Source organism: Alligator mississippiensis, chromosome 14, assembly GCF_030867095.1.
Source record: "Alligator mississippiensis isolate rAllMis1 chromosome 14, rAllMis1, whole genome shotgun sequence".
Classification (NCBI taxonomy): domain Eukaryota; kingdom Metazoa; phylum Chordata; order Crocodylia; family Alligatoridae; genus Alligator; species Alligator mississippiensis.
In genome coordinates, this window is record NC_081837.1 from 23,612,586 (window position 1) to 23,628,550 (window position 15,965).

Here is a 15,965-nt window from a genome sequence, read left to right on the forward strand (position 1 = left end):
CCACATTGGCCCTTTTCCAATCCTCCCGGACTTGGCCCGTGCGCCACGAGCTTTCAAATATTCCTGCCAGTGGCTGTGCAGTGACATTGGCCAGTGCCTTCAGTACCCTGGGATGGATCTCATCCAGGCCTGCCGACTTAAAGGCATCCAGTTCTTCCAAGTGGCTCTGCACTATCTCAGTGTTTACGCATGGTTTTCTGGCGCCTTGCTGCTGCCTCTCTACAACCCCAGTGAGAGACTTGTCGTGCCCCTCTCTTAGGAACACTGAGGCAAAGAACTTGTTGAGGAGTTCAGCCTTGTCCCTCCTGTCCATCACCAATTGCTTCTCCCCATTCAGCCGGGGTCCTATTCCTCCCTGGGCCTTCATTTTACTCTCTATATATCTAAAAAAAAAAAAAAAAAAAAAAAAAAATTCTTGTTTTCCTTTACTTGGGTTGCCATCCTCAGCTCCATGGTAGCTTTCGCCCATCTAACTGCCTCCCTACAAGCGCGAGCAGAGGAGGTATACTCGTCTTTGATGATCTCTCCCTGTCTGCACTTTTTATGTGCTCCCCTTTTGACCCGTAGGTTGCCCTGGGTTTCTCTGGTCAGCCAAGGAAGCCTCCTGGCCCCTTTCCCTCTTTTTTCCTTGCATCGGGATAGTCTCCCTTTGTGCCTGAAGGATCATCTCCTTAAGGCACAGCCACCCTTCTTGGGCTCCCATCACTTCAAAACTCCTACTCTGCAGTGTGTCCTTGACTAATCGCCTGAGTTCATTGAAATCAGCTTTCCTAAAGTCTAGCACTTTCACCCTACTAGTTACCTTACCCACTCGACTTCTTATGGTGAATTCTATTATTAGGTGATCACTGTTCCCCAGATGGTTACCATTCTGTACGTCCCCTACCATGTCATCCCCCGTTGCCAATACCAGATCCAGTAAGGCATTCCCCCAAGTGGGACCGTGTACCTCCTGTGTCAGGTGGAGGTCGTGTACACAGGTGAGAAACCTGTGTGAACTTTAGGACTTTGCCGTCTACATCTCCCAGCAGATGTCTGGGTAGTTTAGGTCCCCCATGACTACCACCTCTTTAGCTTTTATGGTCTCCGAGAGCTGCCTCAGGAGCCCCCGAATCTAGTTCTTCCCCTTAGTGTGGGGGTCTGTAGCAGACCCCTACCACCAAATCCCTTTCTCCTTGCCCCCCATGTTACCTAACCCACAATCCTTGTACTTCCTCATCCTTCGATTCCGTCTTGATGAGGTTTGATGTATATTGCTCATTGACATAGAGCGCAACCCCTCCCCCTTTCTTCCCCACCCTGTCCTTTCTGTACAGCCTATAACCCTCAATATGTACCGCCGAGTCGTGGGATGAATCCCACCAGGTTTCTGTTAGTCCTACTATGTCATAAGCGTTTTCTGCAAGCAGGAGCGCTAGTTCATCCTGCTTGTTCCCTATGCTCCTATCATTAGTATATAGGCACTTGAGCCCTGTGACTGGTGCCTTTACTGCCCCCCCCCCCTCCGAATCCCAAGGGGCCCCTTATTTCTCACCTGTTTATTGCTAACCTGTGCTGTACTGCTGGCCGCCCCATGGCTTGCAGGTTCCCAATGTTCTCCTTCTTCAGGCTGGGCTGTCCTTGTGGGTGCCACGTGGTTTGGTGGTCCACAGCTTCCCCCGCCCTCATCTTTCCCTCCCCCCGACGAGCCTAGTTTAAAGGCCACTGGAGGAGATCCGCCAACCTAGAAGAAAACACATGCTTACTTTTGGGGGACAGGTGAAGCCCATCCCAACTGAGAATGTCCCTCGACGTAATATGTGGGTGGTTGTCCAGGAAGCCAAAGCCTGCCTCGAGACACCACTGCCGAAGGCGCCAGTTGGTCTCTGTAATGCAGTTCTCATGCCATCTTCCGTGTCCGTTCACTGGTAGGATGGAAGTGAATACCACCTGTGCACCGAACTCCCTCAGCACGTCGCCCAGAGCACTGTAGTCCGCCATCAGGTGATCGGGGGTTCTCCTGGCCGCATCGTTAGTACCCACATGGACTAGGACCATGGGGTAGTAGTTGGTGGGCTTGATCCTGGCCTGGATTACTTCCGTCACATCCCGAATCTTTGCAGGCAGTAGATCTCTTGTGTTGAGGGGTCCTGGCAACAGATGGGCCCTTCCATACCTCTCAGGATGGAGTCGCCTATGACGAGCACTCATTGCCTCCTCCTCTGGGTCCGCTTGGATCTCTTAACCTGTTCGGAGTGTGGAGAATGTGGTATTGCTTCCTGCCCAAGGGTTTCCTTCTCTCCTTCCATCTACTGCAGGGTCGCCAGGGCCTCATACCTGTTCTAAAGTCAGACTGGAGGAACTGGTACCTGTTCGCTGCGAGCAGCTCCGGTCCTGGATGTGACCGTCTGCCACTCTGCTGTGGAGGGCACTCCCCGGGATGCTTCTTTCTTAGGTGCCTGGTCCTGGAGGGAAAAGAAATAGCTGTCAATTTCATCCTCTGTCTCCCTGATACCCCTCAGCCTGCTAACCTCCTCCCGGAGAGCCCTCACCTGCGCCTCCAGAGCCCTAAAAGGGGCTCCTGCTGGACAGGTGTGGGGGCCCCCAATCTCTGCCCCCCCGACCCTGCTTGGAGTCCTTTTTCCCTTCCGTGCCACGCAGCAGGTCATTTCCTAGGCAGTAGGTATGCTGGACATTTTTCCACCCTAGGTGCAGCACTTTGCATTTCTCCTTCTTGAACTGCATTCTGTTCTTTTCTGCCCACTTGTCCAACCTATCTAGGTCTGCTTGCAGTTGTTTCCTGCTCTTCAGCTTGTCCACTTCTCCCCACAGTTTTGTGTCATCCTCAAACTTGGACAGAGTACACTTCACTCCCTCGTCCAAGTTGCTGATGAAGACATTAAAGAGTATTGGTCCAAGGACCAAGCCGTGCAGGACCCCACTGCCCACACCCTTCCAGGTCGATACCGAACCATCCACCACGACTCTCTGCGTGCAACCCTCTAGCCAATTTGCCACCCACCAGACTGTGTAGTCATCTAAATCACAGTCTCTTAACTTGTTCACCAGTATGGGGTGGGTTACTGTATCGAAGGCCTTCCTGAAGTCTAAGTATATGACATCCACCCCTCCTCCTGTGTCCAGGTGTTTCGTAACCTGGTCATAAAAAGAGACTAGATTAGTCAGGCACGATCTGCCTGCTACGAACCCATGCTGGTTTCCGCTCAGCATAATTTTTCCTGCTGGGCTCTCAAACGTGAGCCTTGATAATTTTTTCAAAGAATTTGCCAAGGATGGAGGTGAGACTGACTGGCCTATAGCTGCCTGGCTCCTCCTTCCTCCCCTTCTTGAAAATGGGGACCACATTGGCCCTTTTCCAGTCCTCCGAGACGTGGCCCATGCTCCACGAGCATTCAAATATTCCCGCCAGTGGCTGTGCAATGACGTTGGCCAGTGCCTTCAGTACCCTCAGATGGAGCTCATCCGGGCCTTCTGACTTAAAGGCATCCAGTTCCTCCAAGTGACTCTGCACCATCTCAGGGTCTACGCATGGTAGTCTGGTGACTCTGATTTAATGTAAACCAGAAGAGGTCTAGGCCATATGTTCCATAAACCAGTCTGACTCAAATCAGTTAAGTTGGATACTACATTCAAGCAGGTTTATCTTAAACCAGTTTTGGCCATTTTGAAATGGGTTTATGTGCACTGAACATCTGTTCTATTACACGTTGAAACCAGTTTCTGATCTCTTCAACCGGTTTATATGTAATTTCTGTCCCTAGCCATCGTCTTCATATTCATCAGTGTTGATTTAATTTGGTCTCAGCAGCATTTTTATGGATTGAAGATGTAATGTGATCTTTAGGGCAATACTTAGGGCAGATATTCATTTAGAATGAAAATTACCCTAAGGCAGAGAATCCTCACACAGCTGACAGTCTCCTAATATCCCACTTGATCTCTCAAAACTATGCTCTGGCTTTCTCTTGAGCTTCTTCAGAGGTGCCTTTTATGTTTTATGCAACATGCAGCTCAAGTCCTGGTTTTATATTTAGGTCCCAGGTTGTCAGTGCTAGCAGTTCACGCCTCATACCTACATATTCCTTTCTTGCAGGCATGTACTCATGTAAAAGGTTGAACTCTCTTCTGGATGTCTTCTAGCCCAGGAGTCAACTACCATTGAGAGGCATTGCATAGAAATAGGGGCAGGGGAAACAGTTTTCCTGGGCTGTGATTTTTTTTTTTCTTGATTTTTGGAAATTTCACATCTGGTTGGAATTGAAACATTCTTTTTTTTTTTTCTTTTTTTTTTAATGAAAAAAATCAGACATAGGGGCATGAAGTGGGAGACTTCATCAAAGTTGGCCCTAATTGCATGGAATATGTCCTTTTTTCCTTTGATTGTTTTATTGGAATGGTCGTGAAAAACCCAGTTCCGTCTGAGTTGTGTCTAATTGCACTTTCCTGCAAACCCTTTTTGTAATGTTCTGGCCAAAAAAACACGCTGAAAAATGTCCAGCATGCTCCAGGTTTGAACATCTTTCACTCCCATTCAAGTCCCCAGATAATGAGTGAACACAGCACTTTTCAGAGGCAGGTCATTTGATGAGCAGAGCCAGACATCGATTTAATTCCAGGTTCCAGATCTAATTCCTCTCACTTAATCCTATTTTGAGGCTTAATTCAAATGTGTAATAGATGCCAAATACTGTCTATGTTTGGCATAACACGACATAGTTAACTTTTGGGAGGGCATTTCTACCAGTACTAATTGAAAATTAATCTGGTATTGTCATCATAATATATTGTACTTTAGGGGTCACATATTCAAAAGAGCCAAGTTCTCCTTTAGGCTTTGAATAATGCCTCAATTTGCAAAACAACTCAAAACCCTGTGGCTCCCACAGTGACACTAATGAACAATATTTTCAAAAGAGTTCAGCACCAAAGCACAGAGCTCTTTTGAAAATCTGGCTCCCGTGCCGCTATATTTGGTCTGAATGGCATTTTGTTTCATTTTTAGATCCCTGGTTGTGGTTACACTTCCTTGGGAATAATCATTATAGGACATATTTCCCACACACTTGTGCTGCCTTAAAACTCCACCTGTCTTGCAAGAGGAATGTCTCTCGAGTTTCCTAAGAGCTTAGTGAAGGTGCTTGGAAATGCCTGTGATAAGAATATAGAAATACCTATAGATGAATGTTATTCAGTCGACAGGGCAGGTGGAATTTTACAGCTCTTGGTTGCAGAGTCAAATTTATTTTGAACAGGAGACCTGGGGCTCTCCCATACATAAATCAGCTTTCTAGGCAGAGCCACAGAAGCAGAAGCAACTGTGAATGTAGCTGCTATAATTTGGTTTTCAGAAATAGTTAAGAGTTGCTCCTGTGATTCTGACATACCTCGAACTAGTATCAATTTCAGTGGATGTTACCAAAAAGTAAGGATGCTATCACTTGGTGATATGTGGACTGATTTCAAGCACAACCAGCCTCTAATCCAGGGGTGAGTAAAATGTGGCTCATGAGCCGGACGTGGCTTGCAAGCCAGCCGCAACCCGCCAGGCCATTCTCTCCAGCCCATGGGGGCCCTAAAATTTAGAAAATTAATATTTATCTGCCCCCAGCTGCCTGTCATGTGGCCCTTGATGGCTTGCTAAAACTCAGTAAGCGGCCCTCTGCCTGAAATAATTGCTCGTCCCTGCCCTAATCCTACCCCAACCCCAACATTTCATTCACACTGGCTCTTGGTTTTACAGTAAACTGCTGCAAAATAGTCATGTTTATAATAGCTGACTATCTTTCTAATATGCCAAGTCAAAAGCTTGGCTCAATACCTGTGAAATACTGGAGTTGTGGAGGTTCATGGGTAGGAAGGTGTTTGAGATCCAAAGCAGCATGGTGTTACATAGGCTTATCCTTTCTAAAAATATCCCATGGTACCAAAGTCAGACTTCTGTCTGTCTCTGTAAAGAGACCATTCTTGACCTTTCGTTTTCTACACTTCTGGAGCTGCCACCTGCTGCTACACTAATAGGGTGCTATTGGTGCTTTGCTTATTCGTTTTTCTCTAAAGTATAGATTAGAGATGACAGCAACAGTGACAGTGTCTAAGAATTAATTTCATCCTGAAGCGTCCACCACATTCAGAAAACTGAACTTGGAAGTCAAGGAGTGCCTTGGGTTGAAATGCAGTCATCTCCCCAAGGAATTTTACCCTTTCACTGCTCCCTGAGCAAGCAGACATTTTAACGCGAGCTTCCTGAAAATGGTCCCAGGATGTAAGAGGTATCAGGAATGTAAAAGAACCAGTTTTCTCTCTGGCACTGCTGATATTGTTCTGGAGCTTCTGATACAGCTTCAGATTTCCTTGCTAACACGCTCCATCTTGGGCCATCTTTAACTGCAGAATGAAGAAAGAGGCAGTTTGGAGGCATCAGGCAGAGCAGAAGGTTTCCATGTTCAAGATGAATGTTGTGAGATGATAAACAGGAAGAGACTGTGGGGCCTGCAAGGAAGGGATTCTGGCAGCACTGTCTGAATTGCATGCACAACTCTGCCTGGTCTTTTTCAGAGGACGGTACAGAAGTCAAGCAGCCATTTCCCATTTCAAACCAGCTGCAGTTGCACTTCAGAGTACTTCATACGTGATGTCTGTCCCTACCCTTTCAAAAGTATCATGCCATTCAGCTCCCATCAAAACTGGGGAGAATTTTATCATTGGCATCAATGGGAGACATTAGACCAACACTTAGCATTCATGAAACCCGGATCTACCATGCTTTTCCAGCACTGAGTAAATAATAAGGGATTCCTCCCATCAAACAAATAATAAAGGGCACCCTCATGGCTTTGACTAGAGCTGGAGGAATTCTGCATGCTTAATAGATCCATAAATAAGAAGGACGAACACATTTTCCCCTATGGGTTGTTCACAGGTTGGCTGCTGTCAATAGTAGCTATTGGGATTGGTTTTGTGTTTCCTATTAACACAATATCTAATGGTAAAGCCTTAGATAGATAGGGACCCTGTTGTACTAACAGCGCTAGATCTTTGCAAGTATGGCAAGTAAAATCCACAGCGTCTTTGCTGTGGTAGTCAGAAGCTGTCCTAGTGCCTGATGTGCAGCTTATTGGTCTTTGGCACTCAATTTGTCAGTATTAATGTTAAAGTTACACCTATTTGATGGAAAGCTCTTGGCAAATTGTTTGTGCAGCTGGATCTTTCTAGATCTGCATGTCATGATATATATAAAGATAACCTTATACCCCTAGGATGACATTTGCAAATTACCTTGGCACTTTTGGATCCTAAGCACTACTGATATTTTCCCAGTAGGATTTAGAAGCTTTTTGCACATAAAATGTTTGTGCATGTGTGTGTATGTCCGTGTGTGTGTGTGTGTGTGTAAGGCAATGGATGTAAGGAATAGCCAGGAGTAAGAGCATATGTCCAAGGCATCCATAGGTCAATCTGGCCCCTAGGATTTTGGCAGCAGAAGCAAATAGCCTGTGCTGAAAAAGAACTTGTGTCTAGTATCCCTTGAGAAGGAAAAGTGGTTTGATAGACTTGTTGCTTCACTGTCTATAATGGATGTGAGCACAGTTCAGCTGACACGGTGTGAGGGGTTGCCTTCTCTGTCTGTGGTTCAGGTCCTGGGTTCAAGATTTCATGCGCCAACAAACTTGCTATTATCAGTTATTCTAACTGGCTCACGTGAGAGTACAACAGGACTCACCAGCAGTGAAGCAAGTCCATAGTTCCTGGCAGTTCCCCCACCCTTTTAACCTTGATCTTCCAGTAGGGTTATACCATATGTCTGGGTTTCCCGGACACGTCCTCTTTTTGGGCCCTCCCATCTCCATCCAGGTGGTTTTTTAACATATCTGCAAATGTCCAGGATTTTGCTGTGCCTCTGCTTCCCTGGCACTTCCCAGCTTGCTGCAGGAAGGAGCTCCTTGTGGCTGGGAAGAGCGAGGGAAGGCAACTGGAGGCAAGAGCATCACGTGCCTTTGTGCACACCTTGGCAGCTGCAGGCAAGTAAGTGTGTGTGTGTGTGTGTGTGTGTGTGTGTGTGGATTGGCGCTGGGGCCACAGGGCAGTGGAGGTGGGGGAAGAGGGTAGGGGGTTCTTCAGAGGCAACAGAGAGCTGTGTGGGCAGCAAGTCTGGAGGGCAGGGGTCTGTGGGTCAGGAGTGAAGGGCACTGGCAGGGCTGGGGGGGCTGTGGCTTGGGAGTGAAGGGCAGGAGCAGAGCCACGGGCATATCACTGCTGCTCCCCCCATCATATACCCCCTACCCCCCGACAGGCATACTCTTTGTTGAAATTGGAAATAGGGTCATTCCAAGCATCCAATTGCAATTATCATGGTATTTCCCCACGTCTTTGCTTGATGCCGTCATTGCCTGTGGGTGGTACAAAGTCAGTCATTCTTCAGCTAGCTTTGAAATCATTTGGAATTTTGTCCTTCTTCCTACAGGCATGGCTTCCAATCAGCTAGCATTTCACTACGTGGGCACAACACATAGCTGTTTTGCTGCACGTATAACAGGGTAATCCAGACTCCTCAGAAGTAAGGTCCAATTCACTGTCCTTCTGTCCTTCTTCTTACAGAAGTCTCACAACCAAGTCTGTCCTGATGGGAATTGTGAGTCTGTTTTTAAACTGTGGGTGTCAGAGTAATGCAGATGAACATCTCAACTCTTTAGGTAGCTTCTCATTTACCAAAATATTGGCACTCTTTACATTTTGCCAGGTGTTCCTATGGATGCTGCCAAGTCCTGCAGTGAAGGGCTAAGGCAGGGAATAGCTTGTTGACTTCACCATATCCCCGTGACCTTCACTTTGGATGCTTGTAAGGCAAGGAGAAGTTAAAAAGAAAGCCATGGCCTAGCTGACAGTGTGGATGGTTTCACCCTTGGACGGTGCCAGAAACGAGAGAGGTTTTTTTTTTCCCTCCTCTCCTGTGCTTGTCATGTAAAACGTGGACAGCAGAAGTAGCAGATGGATTAACCGTAACTTCCTTTTACAAATGGGTTTCTTAATCTACCACCTTCCTGCTTTCAGGGCATATTCTCCTATCACTAGCAAGGGGGACAGTGAGGCAGAGAAGCTGAGTATATGGAGGCCCAAAGGACCTGGCCCCCTCAGGAAGAGTGCGGACACCAGAAATGTGTAAAATTTTCCACCTGTCCATCATCTTGTCCCCCCGTCCCCTTCACCCCTAGTAAAAATTGAAGTTGGCTCCTATGCAGCGAGGACCAGGTTTAGTGGAGTGTGGTCCTTCCGGTAAGGTCTACTTTTGAATGTTGCAATGGCCTTCTTTAATTGTTTTTAACCATTCTCCTCTTGCCTCTTGTCCTTATATTCCATGACAGTTTTGCACTCTTCCCCTATCCTTCCTGCATCTCAGATAAGTATCTTGTCTGTGTCTGCACAGACTTACCCATTTTTCTTCATGCTAAGGATCAGTGCTTGGGGCTGTAATGCCCATCATGTCGACCCAGGGTCCTTGTCACTTCCAGAGTGGAAGCTTTTGTTCCCTCTAATCCGGAGTCTTGCTGAAGCCTCACAAGAAGCAAGAATCTGGGAGCATTAACATGTCAGGGAAAAGCGGCAGTGACATGGCAGTCTCAAACAGCCTCCACTTCACTCCTGCGATAACCTGCAAAGAGGGAGTCCTCTCCCGGACAGCAATACAGTCCTTACATGGATAGGCTCTGACTTGTACTTGGAAACACAATTCTCGTTGAGTGGGGGGATGTATTCACCTCCATGGGAAGTCCTTTCTAGTCTAAATCTCCTGGTATGACCTGGCCCAAATTTTAAAAAGTGTCTGGACATTAGATGCTCCCATGGCATGATTTCAAGAGGGGGCTGCTCATTCATGCTGCCAGTTGAATGCTAAATGCCTCCTTCAAACAACATACCCTAAATGTCTCCAAATGGGCACCCTAACATTTGAGAAATGAAGACCTAGGCTACATGTGCCCACAAATAAGACTCCAAGCACAGTAGGGCCCCAAAGATGGAGTAGTAGATCTGAGACTGAACTTATCCTGACCTTCAAAAGACGGGGTCCTCAAACTGTGGGCATGGTGGTGCTATCGGTGATCTGCAAAGCTAATAGAAAATGGTCTGGATTGCGCCAGGTCCTTGTACTACTTGCCGTTAAAAGTTTGATGATAAGGGTGCCTAGTCATTATGAGATATTTTGAGGGCTAGCAGGAGTCCATGGAAATGTTTGGTAGCCACTGTTGTAGCTTTCATGTGAGGCACACGGATGGGGAGTCCTGTGCTGCTGCCATGCAATCCATGTCCTCCGTGAACAAGCAGAGGGATTCAGTCATCGGGGCTGTCAACTGGAAAAGTGTTGTGACTGCAGAATACATGGAAAGAAAGAAGGAGCACTGCCATCTACTTGCCTGGCATGCACGAGTACGTGAATGCTGCTTGTAATGGCTCGCTCGCAGACGTACACAGGAAAACACCTGCTATCGCTTCTCAACAGGATTATATCGAGTGGTGACAGACTGTCGATTCTAAGCACTTTACGGCTGGCCAGGTGTTTGTTCTGTATCTTGGCAGCACTTAGCATGGTGGGGCACCGAGGCAGCATTGCAATTGAACCGAGACCCCTGGTTCAATGCCAAAAGAGCACCGGGTTCTTCTCTCACCTCCTCAGTTCACGGGAGTGATTGATATACTTGAATTCACACACTGCACGTAACTCTTGGAGCCTTCCTGCCTTTTGGTGGGGACTGGAGGAGGCAGAGGAGGAATGGCCTTTGTCCACAGGTAGAAGAGGGCTTTCATCTCGGGTGCAGCTGCTGAGGTGGAACTGAAACTGTTCAGCGCTGCGATAACTTTGCATTGCTTTTTGTACTGTCTTGAGAGGAGAGTATTGGGGGCTGTTCCTCTGATCTGTTTTCCACCATCATTAGCAATTCTGCCTGAGCCCAGGTTGCAAGCATTGAGGCCATTAAAAAAAGAGTACACCTGTAGCGGAGTAGGGGGTATATGATTGTGGTGGGGCAGTGATACGCCTGTGCTCTGCCCCTGCCCCTCACTCCCAAGCCACAGCCCTCCAACCCTGCCAGATTGCAAGCACCGGGCTGAGGCGATGGTGCCAAGTGACAATGATGGAAATGGCTTTTTTCTGCCAATCGCAAGCTTTTAGTCTTCCACTGTGAGTGGAGCACATGGGGCTCAGGCTTCATCTCTGAGCACTGGAGATCTTGTCTGAAGTATTTCTTGACATGGCCCCTCAGTTGAGATCATTTTGGCAGAAGACACCATATACATGTGAGCTGTCGCTTTTCACCCTGGTGTACATGAGAGATGTGCGTGCAAATGTCCCGTGGCTTAGGATGTGAGGGAGCAGAGCCATGCCTTTCCTTTAGTGAAATGGCACCAGGTCCCATTCAACCAAGCATTGACCAAGGGGACAAGAGTAACAGATGTGTGGGTTGCAGGGAGACAGATGCTGGGAGATCTCCATAATGTGCTTTAAATAAGAAGAGAGGCTCAGGAACTAGAGAAGGCATCCACTACCCCCATTACTAGCAGGAGCGGCAGGTATCAGATGTTTGGTGCTGACCACACCTCTGATGATCTTTCAGCCCTGTGATCCTTTCCTTTTCTGTGCCAGTTGAAGACTGAGAGGCCCCTGTAATGAATCTAGCCCATTGCATCTAATTTCCGTCCTTCCCTCTTTCTCCAGATGCTGCCTCAGTGCATGCTTCTCTGTCTTTACCAGGCATTTTTTTGTCACATCTATTATTGGGTAGACAAGGCCTGCATCTCTTGCTCACATCCCTACCCTCAAAAATGTCGCCTTTTATTTAAAAAATAACAGGTTCAAACCTTTGACATTTTTTATGACACAGTTGTTCTTTTATGGTTGGCCCTAATCAGTTGGCTGTAGGCCCGCACAAGCTGCCTGATCTGTGCCATACCAGAGGTAACGTTTAGTCATTCCTGCTAGATTTGCTGGCCCTTTTCCTGAGGACCTTGGGGTCTACACAGTTTGAATTCCCCCTTCCTCCAGGCTGCTGGATGGGGGTCACAAGACTGCCACAAGAAAATCAAATGCCGCTAATGGCTGGCAACCCATTAGGCGTTGAGACAATGGGTGCTTGCAGTATCCGATACCAGACCCATGCTATACAATAATAAAAGTGGTTAAAATTGTTGGCAGAATCCTGATGCACTCATCACATGTGTACCTAAGAAAGCCCTTTTAGAGGGAGACTGAGCCAGTGAAGGCAGGAAACTGCATATGCATTTCCATTTACCCAGCAGCTAAAGAAAACAAGAGACTAAATATCCATCTCAAAAGCAAAAGGAGCACTGAATGCAGGGAAGATGTTCTGCATGTGACAGCCTCACATTTCTCAAAACAGGCATCCAATGTCACCCTAAGGCGTTAAAAATGTCTGAGGCATTCAGTGTATGTGTAAAGTCACGAGATACTGCAAATGTCCCCCACTGATACACAAATACCCCCATACAAGTTTGGTGACATCTCTAAAAGCCTCAAGGCCCATCATCTGTGATTGACCTATAACTGCAGAAATGCACAGTCTTTACACCTAGACCATCAAGAACAAGAGCTAGGCAATGAACGGTTACACTGTGATGATTGACCTTTTGCTCCCTGTTTTGTTTGGACTTTAATTGGCCCACCGTCAAGGGAAATGCTTTGAAGAAACAGTAGAAGAACTAAGCAGATTTGTCAGCAGGTTGTGTGCAGTCCAGACCAGAAACCATCCTGCCACCCAGCCAACAAGTGAAGGACCCACACTTTGAGGCTGGAGAAGAACTGCTTCCTGCCTGCGTTGGGTAAAGATCTCAGTGCAGCTAAGATAATACTAAGGACTAATAGCTTATTTTATATTGGGAAAGAGCCTTTTCTGTCATTTAGTTTTGTAACTTGTTGGTAGTTATCAAAGCAAGCCTTTCTGCTATTCATGAACCAAGTGTTATGTCAATTCGTAAAGCACTAGGTTAGAAATTTGGTTTTTAAGTGCAACACCCTTGTGAGGCTGTTCTGAGATAGGACAGGTTCACCTTGACCATTGAATTGTTGTGCTTTGAAGAGCTGCGGTCGGACCCAACTGCCAAGCATTCATTTTATATTTAGTGTCCGTGCAGTCCATTTGTTTATGCAGGCAGTCACACCTTAGTTGGAGTTTTATTTTGTGCTAATGGATTATGCAAAGCAAGCTCAAGCTGGACCTGTAGTATTTTTTTATGAGGCCATCATGTTGCAAGGTTATCGTGGCTGAGCTAACAACTGGGTCTTCAAAAGAAGTGTTTGCACCGCAGTGCCAAGCCCCAACATAGCAGCAGCATCCACACAGCTAGTAGCCCCTAGAGAACAACCCTAACAGCCTAAATGCCAGGGTCATTGCTTAGCACCCCTTTCACCAAGGGGTAAAAGACTTTATAAGCCTGAAGGCCAAGAAATATCCAGCAGGGGATGACCTTGAATTTATCAAGCCCCTCTGCTTCACACAGATCCTGTACCACTCTGGGATAAGCAAGGTCCTGGGTTGTTCCACTTAAGTGTCTTTAACACTCCTCTCCCAGTAAGTGCAAGAGATTGAAGGGTATGGCTTGAACTGAAGATCTGGTATTGCTGAATGAGAAGGAACCAGGGGTTTTATCACTGGCTTTGTCCTTTGTATTTATGACTTATCCAGTGCCTTTCCACTTTCAGAAAAGTCAGAGTGGTAATAAACAGACCACTTAGCGATTTAATTTGGGTGAGACCTTCACACCTTAAAGCCATTTGCCATGGGAGTTGAAGGTGTTTGACTTGCAACACACTGAAGCCCTAAACCCTTATGCACAAACCTGTTACAACACCGAAGATGCAAAGTATCCAGGCGCCACTTTTGTCCTAAGCCCACAGGGCACCGAAAATCACATTTGAAGATGTTCTACCTTAAAATTGCTTCTGCAGTTTTAATTGAATAGTAGTTGATTCTTTTTTATTTTCCGTTTCAGTTTTAGACTACATGGATAGAGGAATGCTATACATTACCTAGCAGTCATCATAAATCAACCCAGAGGTGCCTACGTTTCAGGGCTGGGCTACCTGTTCTCTTTCTGTGTGTAGCTGTAGATGCATCATCTGATCTACTTGTCGTGCAGTGTATTCAGTTGATAAATCAGATTATAAAACACTGAGCTTTTCAGAAGAGATAGCTCTATTGTGGTTAGTCATTGGACCAGTGTTGGCTCTCACTCAAGCCACAGTCAATCCAACAAAACAGATGCAACTACTGTGGGTTTACATTAATGCAAGAATGGAAACTGGCCCATTATCAGCTCTGTCTTAAGTGGGACCTACAAGAAAATTATGATAGTGCTGGCAGAAGGTGAGACAAATCAAATGCAGCATTCAAGTAACAAAAACCCTTTGCCCCAATCCTCCCTTACAAACTTAACAGAAATGTGCAGTGTTGTTCTGCAGTGGCCATTTGTTTTTCTTGGGTGGAGTTATCTGCTTGAAAAGTTTTTTCAATGAAAAATAGATATTCAGATCAAGTAAAACATTTTGCAAATCATCATTTATTCCCTGAACTGCCCTTTAACACTAATCTGAAAAACTGAAATGTTTAGTTATGATGTTATTAGAATGAAGCCTTTTGGCCTGTTTTATTCAAAATGACATTTTGGTCTGAAATGTATTTTAAATTCTGGTTGAACAAAATGTTTCAGAGAACCCCAAACTGATATTCTTTCAAGGTTTTATTTTTTTTTTGGTCAAAAAATTTAAAAACTAATTCTGGGTCATTCCCCATCATACAGTTTTTGTTTTGTGTTCGGCCTTCGTTTCTTTTTTCTTTTCTTTTTTTTTTTTTTTTTTTTTTGACCTGCTACCAGACCAGGGAAACACATCAGTTGTCAACCCAGCTTTAGTTTAGATATGCTTTATGTGTCACGCTACCAAACATTGTGCATCTTTGCTCGGTTTCAGGAAAACAGTCAAGTCAGTAGTCAGCGCCTGGGAGCTGTGAAAGGGTATCTGAAAGTTGAGTTTACCCGCACTGGCTTTGCCAAATATCATTTTCCCGCGCTTGGACTCCATTGCCTCTGTGATGCTGTGGATTTCTGCAGATTAGATCATAGAATCATAGAAGTAGGGTCAGAAGGGACCTTGTAGATCTTCAAGTCCAACCCCCTCCCTGGGCAGGAGGGAAACTGGGCTCAAATGATCCCAGCCAGGTAGGCATCAAGCAGCTTCTTAAAGACCCCCAGGGTAGAAGCCAGCACCACTTCCCTTGGAAGTTGGTTCCAGATCCTAGCCGCCCTACCTGTGAAGTAGTTCTTATGGATGTCTAATCTGAACCTACTCTCCAACAACTTATGGCCGTTATTCCTTGTTATCCTGGGGGGCGCTAGGGGAAACAAGGTCTCCCCCAAACCCTTCTGGTCCCTCCTAGTGAGTTTATAGATGGTCACCAGGTCCCCTGGCAGCCTTCTCTTGTGAAGGCTGAACCTATTCATGTACCATAGCCTCTCATCGTAGGGTCTGCCCTGCTGTCCCCGGATCATGTGGGTGGCCCTCCTCTGGACCCTCTCAATGTTGTCCAATTCCCTCTTGAAGTGGGGTGCCCAGAAATGGACACAGTACTCCAGGTGTGGCCTGACCAGTTCAAGTAGAGGGGGAGGATTACCTCCTTGGACCTACTTGAGATGCACCTGTGGGTGCACGATAGGGTCCGGTTAGCCCTGCCAACCGTGACCTTGCATTGTTGGCCCGTGTTCATCTTGGAGTCAATGATAACTACAAGATCCCTTTCTGCCTCCGTGCTCTCAAGAAGGGAGTTCCCCATCTTATAAGTGTGCTGCCTGTTACTACTGCCCAAGTGCAGCACCCTGCACTTATCAGTATTGAAACGCATCCTGTTTTTTTAGTCCACCCCTGCAACCTATCCAGGTCTTTCTGCAGTCTTTCCCTCACTACCAGC